Source organism: Syngnathus typhle, linkage group LG19 (assembly GCF_033458585.1).
Source record: "Syngnathus typhle isolate RoL2023-S1 ecotype Sweden linkage group LG19, RoL_Styp_1.0, whole genome shotgun sequence".
Taxonomy (NCBI): domain Eukaryota; kingdom Metazoa; phylum Chordata; class Actinopteri; order Syngnathiformes; family Syngnathidae; genus Syngnathus; species Syngnathus typhle.
In genome coordinates, this window is record NC_083756.1 from 7,678,047 (window position 1) to 7,685,387 (window position 7,341).

At 42.2% G+C, this 7,341-nt stretch overlaps 1 long non-coding RNA gene across 1 annotated transcript; it reads left to right on the top strand.

Annotated features, from left to right (window-relative positions):
• The first annotated feature begins 881 nt into the window (after positions 1 to 881).
• Positions 882 to 3,835, top strand: LOC133143728 (uncharacterized). Its single transcript, XR_009710473.1, has 3 exons — positions 882 to 1,142; positions 1,552 to 1,734; positions 1,874 to 3,835. It is a non-coding gene; the product is annotated as an uncharacterized LOC133143728 (long non-coding RNA).
• The last annotated feature ends 3,506 nt before the right edge of the window (positions 3,836 to 7,341 follow it).

Below are 7,341 nucleotides of genomic sequence, written 5' to 3' on the forward strand. Positions count from 1 at the left end.
CTAATATATATATATTTGTAAAACTATTTGTAGCGCTATGAGTAATTTCAATATATTTGGAATATATTTTTAGTTGCTTTAGCTAAATTGTATAATTAGGTCATCTTTTCAAATGGAGGCAGCAAAGAACAATAAATACAGAGAGGCTCAAGAGTAAGAAACCATTAGTAAGACTGGGCGGCCGACGGTGTGTACAGTAATGCGGCGTAAATCATCACAGAGTGGCTGTCATTAAGAGGCTTAATCCTGACTGGGAACCTGCAGTCAGCTGCCAGGGGCCCCGGTACAGCGCCCTGAGGAACCAGAACTGCCAGATAAAGCTTTAGGGCCGCCGAGGCAACCGGACGAGGACAAACTCAGCGTTGGGGGGGGGAACAGCTGAGGCAATTCCCAGGGAGCACTGTGTGTGCATGCGTCCGTGCATGTTTATGTGTGTTCATGCCCCCGCACAGGTCCCTCTACTGTAGGATAATGGTGGCCAAAAGAAGCAGCAGGATCCTGCTTCATCCCTCTTCATTCTCAGACAGTTTGTATTCTTCTGCAAAGTGACACTCTGCTGATACACACACACACACATATTCAACCCTGCGTCTATCATGGACATTAGCATTTTTTTTTTTTTTTTTTAAGGGAGACGTGGGGAGGGGGTAGCAAAAACGTGTTTGATTAAATATATTTTTAAGTGCAATCTTGCTTTGAAATGTTATAATAGGAAAAGCATAAAAAGAATGATGATTGGACCAAGGAATAAAAACACTAGAAGATTTTGAAAACCTGTTCGTGTTGGGCGAAATAGTAGCTGGAAAAAAAACGATAACAAGTAGAAAGTAAAAGAAAAATATTATTTTATTGTACAAGAGCATTAGTATTTCATGGTCATTTTTAAACACAATGTTTTCGCGAGCTACAAACACACGCACGCACGTTTCAATTTCCACGTAATTTACGGATTTGAAATGTTTATAGACTGCGGGAATAGATTTTTGCTTCAGGAACTGCAACAAAGCTTCTCTAGCGGCGGCGTCTCTGTGGGGCTCGGCGGTTGGTCACCCGCGCGGCTGCCTGCAGGATGAAGCCCTTTAGCGGCATGGCTTGCCGTCTTACTCCCGCTGACTCCGACTCGCGGAAATCCGCGAATATCGGTAAGTTGGAGGCCGGTGGGTGGAGAAATAAATATTGAATTTACTAGTTCATAAAACTATACAATTAAACATGACTAATTGTGAATTTGTCTCGTCTGCTTTTCCTTTTCCCCTTTTGGAGAGGAAATGCAGCAACACGGCTGAGAGCAAACTTCCTTGTTGGAGTCGTCCGTTACGTTACTACCAATAAAAATATTTTAAAAAGCCCAAAATAACAAAGTCTTTATTCACGATGATACATTTATTAAGGCCAGGAATATTGTTTGTTTAAAGAAAGAAAATTCGGTTTGATTGCGTAATCCGTGTGATGAGTTCACGGTCAAGCAAGAATACTGTAAAATCCTGTTTTAAAAGAATACTAAGGCTTATTTCATTATCAGTCAGCTGAGTATCGACTGTTGTTTTGCAGCCACTACAAATAGCAGATTCTCATGTTCCCACCACTGTACTCTAAATACGTTCCGGCAGTGGGAATAAAAAGACGCATGGCTGCTGTCTGTCTTGGCGACCTGTTGTCTGCTTTGAGGACCATCAAGCTGAGGGCAGTGAAGCCACATGACCCGGCCCACCCCCCAGAAATCCACTGAATTATGTATAAATTCAATTAAACTCAACCAGAAGCCATATGTTTCCTTTATATATATGTAATTATTATTCATTTTTTTTGCAAAGATGAGCAAACATTTGAAGAGGAACACATTCAAATGTTGCACCCTGTGATTAACTTGCAGGTTGGGCCAAAGTTACCGTTGGGCCATGTCTTGCATCCCAGTGAGTGGAGTGGCAAGGAGCTTCACGCATGGACAGGTGGGGCCGGCAGAGATGAATGTCTATAATGAATGTGACGGGATATAGATGTGAGATGAGCTCTGGTTTTGATCATCAGGTAAAAATAGATCAGTCACAGGCAGATCATTACTGATAATTACTTCCAAGTGATTGGCCGTATAAGGCTCTATTCCTCATGATGAACTCTTCCAGGCCTTGCGCACTGTGGGGCTCACATGCGTACGTGTCCACGTCAAAGCAGCGCCACATGAACGATGGGCAGAGTGGGATGTGTTATTAATTATTTCCCCCTTTTTGCCAGTGTTGTCAGGTTGAGAAATTTGATTTTAGTATTCATCAAACAGCAGAAGCTTTCATATGCATATGATATGATTAAGAAAGCCTCTCATCTGATTCCACACACTCACCTGTGCATGTGTGTGTGTGCCCTTTTCTGATTATCTAATAAAAAACAGGGAAGGAGCTGCAGGAGGTGGGAGGCTTTTTACACTTTTACATGCGCTCATCTAAAAAAACAGCCTATGAATGAACGTGCCTTGCTTAGTGACACTCTAGTGGCTAGGAGAAGGTGGTTAAGGATATATCAATTTCTCAGCCATTTATTCTGTGTTCATATTCTTAAATTAGAATTCAATTCGCCTTAATTAACGTTAAAATTGAACCTTAATCCCCGAATTTTACAAATTACAGATTATTAAATTGAAACAAAAATAATGAACAACATAAGAGTTAACTGCTGAAAACAACAGGCATGAAAAGAGGGATTTCTCCAACACAAACAGCTGTTAAATGAAATGGACCCAAGCTTTATGGAATGGATCAGTACGTTGTTGTGTGGGAGCGAGCAAGCGAGCGAATGAGTGAGCGAGTGAGGGAGCACACCCTTTTTTTTTCTTTTTTTCTTCCACCTATCCACAGGCCTCATTTATTATGCAAGCAGAGACCACTGGGCTGGATGGGGAAGCTTGCAGGATTTGTTGTGGAAGTTGGGAAGAAGGAAAGAAAGAGAGAGAGAGTGTGTGTGTGGGGGGCACACACACTCACATTAGAAGCCCACAAGAGCATGAATGGACAAAGAAACACGCAAAAAGCTGATCCTCACGTGCAATCACACACGCACGTACGAGAGAGGCATGAAGACCACAGAGCGAGACGTAATCATTGTGACTGTTTGAAATATTAGAATAATAACAGATGGTTGTAAATGTTTTAGTGGTTCTAAACAGGTGTGTGTGCATGTGTGTTAAAGGATCCATCGGCTGGTGTGTGTCATGTGATGTGTAACTAAAGCCAGACTGAAAAATGCACACAAAGTATAGGCTCATACTTTGTTTTCTTACATCACAGACATCTGACAGCAAGCTGTGCTAGTCTTTTTGAGAGATGACATCGTACACACTATTAAGCATATTAGGTTCTTGTTGCAACTGTTGCAAAAAATCCTCATTATAAGGAAAAAAAACATCTTGTTTATTCCGATTAGTCCATTTTTAACGTCATCTGTTGGTGAACTCATCAGATTCTTTGTAATTATTGTATTTATTGTTTTTAATATTTCAGCCATTTTACACAATCATGTTCTTCATGATGTTTACATTTTAGAAATGGCGCTCGACTGTGATGCATTGCAAAATTGCCACTTTTGAGGCCAAATATAAAAAAAAGGATGCGATTAGCACCCCTGCACAGTACTATGACAAAATACCAGAACACATGGCAAGACAGTAAATTGGAACAAATAGATGGCGCCACCTCTTTCTTTGAGAAGGGAAGTTTTTCATATAAAGAACACAAGTCTCCATTAGTCGCCCTCGTTCCCAAGCTGTTGACACTTATTAGCAGCGCCGTTCTTCAAGCTAATCTTTTAAAAGTCCCATGGTGACATTGGAAATGGCCGGAGGAGATGCGGCGAGGGGGGTGGAAGTGTGTGTGTGAGGGGGGGGGGGGGTTATAAAGGGAGGAAGGGGAGGAGAGAAACTCAATCCAAAGCACCAGGTGCACCTTTTGTCTGCATAATCTCTCAACCCTTGAGACCGTGCGCGCACTGGTCAACATACATGACCTCCCATGCATACGCACGGCGCTTCCGATCCTGCTCGGCCCGGGGAACCACACCTAGCCGATTGGACTTTAAGTTGTTTTTTTTGTTGTTCACAGAATTGCATGCGTTGCACCTGCGTGGCTCCACAAGCATCCGCGTGAAAGTGAAAAGAGTGCGCATGTCCGCAGGGCTTACACATGCGAACACTTTATTTAGCGCATATGTGAAACACTTCCCATTATTATAGTATTCCTGCCACACAGGTGCAACTCACCGGTAGCTCCAATTTACACTTCCAAGCACGATATAGTCAGTCATTGTATAGCATGATGTAAAATCTAATAATAATCTATTTAACGTAGATCACAAAAGAATGTGTGTTCTTTTTTATTTTTTATTTACCCGTTAATTGAGAGTGCGGCTCTTAACACGGTGCACCTAATAGTTCATAAAATATGGTACTTTGTTTTTGGTTTGTTCAGAAGAAGAAAAAGCCGCCCTTGAAAAACATTAGAGGCCTTGTTAATCAATGGCTCTTCCTGGGGCCAGACTGGCCTCAGCTCTTAAACTGGAGTCCTAAACTCGTACAAAGCCTCAAGTGGCGACGGAGCCAAGGACAAAGCAGACTGCTCATTGTGATTTAATCTTTTTTCTTGCTCTAGTACAAACATCAAATATGGCCTTCTTATCAGGCACCGTGCTGCTCTATCTATCTATCTATCACCAATCAATATCTCCCCTTTGTGTGTGCTCGTGTGTGTGTGCGCATGTTTGTATTTGTGTACGTGTGCCAAACAAGTCTGTGGGCTGTGCTAACTAAGGTCGAAGGTCAGGTATAACTCCAGCGTGGAATGACAGATGTGGCCTGAGGTAAAAATAAAGGGGAGAGCTAAACAAAGCAAAAAGAGGGAGATTTATGTCGTCCAAAATGGCCGATCCCAAAAAGACAAGGAGCAGTTGTTATTATTGCTTTTCTTATTCCCAGTACCGGTTTAAAGCATGGCCTGAGGTAAGCAAAAAAGCCAGTTTATTAGGTACGTCTGCAGAATAAGATGTACAGTAATGCTTGGCTTGGATTAAGGGGGATTTGCCCCCCCCCCACAAAAAAAAAATTTGCTTATTAAATAATTTAAACCTTCTTGATAGTCCAAACTATGATGTCAAAACAGCAATATCACTTCAAAGCCTTTTCGCTACAGTTTGTTTGGTTTGTTTACTGGTTTTCCAAGCTGCAAAATTCACCTATTTTTAGCTAGCTCTTAGGCGGCCATTTTGCCCCTTGCTGTCGACTGAAAATGACATCACGGTCGCCCGTCTCAGGTCTCAACCAATCACAGCTCAGCTTCAGAAAACTAGTGAATAGTCCCCCTGGGTAGAAAATATTTTTCTTAGTCAACAAAGTTGATGAGTCTTGGTGAGATACATAGCTCAAGATGAATAAATAATAAATAGATCAAATAATAAGTAAATAGATATATGCGTGGATTTGTCTTGAGGTGAGGGTGACGCTTCTCCTGATCTTCGATAGGCTACAATGTCTGGGAGAGAGAGGGAATGGGAGAGGGCTGGAAAAGTGAGGGGGGGGGGGGTGGCAATCCTTTGTTCTGTCAAGGACTTAACACAATCAGAGTACAGTGTGTCAGGAGCACACAGGCATATATCAACTTCAATCTCTTTTTAATGAAAAATCCTGCCCTCTCTAATATGTGCAAATTAACCTCTCTCTCGCTCTCTCTTTCACTTTGTCTCGCTACTCCTCCTATCTGTCTTTTCTTTACCCTCTTTCCAAAAAGTAACACATGCAACTCAGCAATTCGAACAAGCTCACAAAGTCATACAAACAAAAAAAAGTCTGCAGCTGAATTCAAATCAATCCACTCTCTTTTCTGTCCGAGTCTCATCTTAGATTATTCTGGCTTTTCCAGAGCTGCTCGTATGTTACCCCCGACTTGCTGATTGTCATTTAGAAATGACACCCTAATGAGGATTTGTTCACGAGAGACATGGCGACTCCTCTTTGCGTGCATGCCAGCCCGAACAAGGCCCCTTGCCCTAATGGATTTCCTGGTATGGAATCTACAGTATTTTTCCACACCCTTTCTGCCCTGCAGGGGGTCCGACTGGCCAGAATGCTCCCTCCCTCCCTCCCTCCCTCCCTCCCTCCCCCTCTCGCACACATACACACACTTTGCCAATTGGAAGAGACCGGTCGAGTAAAAAGAAGTCATAATCATTGTTTCTGTTACTCATGTCCGTGGAACCACAATGTGATTACCTCAACATATATTTTGCACAATTGAATCGGAACATTTTTCAAAACTATAGCCAAGTGATGCAAATTCATCAACTGGAAGTGTGTAACATTAAAATACCTGTATACGTGGGGGCCCGTGGCACCGGCAGAGGGTGGGAGGGTCCGCACATGCAAATCACAGCCATCGACAGCTTGTGATGAAGTGAGAGGTGGTGGCATAAACAGAGTGTGCCGTTACCATGGAAGCCACTTTCACCTCCTTGGCCCGGAGAGAGAGGAGCGAGAGAGAGAGAGCGAGAGAGAAACAGAGAGAAGGAGAACACAAAGAGCCAGAGAAGAGGGAATTATTGTAAAAAAAAAAAAAAAAACGAAATCCTATGGTAATATCCGATTACATATAAAAACGTGAGACTTTATTTATTTTTTTTCTCCAATCTCCAAAGCAAAGTTGCTGCAATGACTAAAGCGGCATAAGCTTTATTGGTTTCAACCATATTTTATGAGTCTCAATGAAACAGTCTTTTAGCAGACAGTTAAAAGTCAGCTGTTTTGTTCAATTGTCATTGAAAAGGTAAAAAGAAAAAAAAAAAACACTGGACAAGTGTTTATTCGCCGAAGCCCATATCGGTGAAGGTTTGTTTGTGTGTGCGCTCGTAGCGATTTCTTTGTTTGAGGTTGCAAAATTGTTTGCAAGTTTTTCTTTTCACTAAGAAACTTTAAACATGTTCAAACAACAGTCAGAAATGAAAGTGTTGCAGCAACTTCTCCAGAATATAGTGTTGGGACTAAGGATTTTTTGTTTTCCTCCCCGTGTAGTGCATTTAGCAAATTGTCTGTATTTCTGTTAGACATTGAGTTGCAATTATGTCAGAGTTTTTGGACCAGCGCTGCATCTGATTGGTGGTTAGTGAAAGAAGCGTCGAGACCCGCCAACTCCAAGAAAGGTCAGATGAGCCAATCTGTTGTAGCCCTGCTAGCTTTGAAGGCTAGCCAAGGAGGCTACAGGAGGTAATCAGAGGAAAAGATCTCCTCCTCCTCCTCTTCTTCCTCTTTCAAACCTCCATTAGACCAACAAGCATCTCTCTGGGAAAATTGATTTTCCCCTACCACTCCTC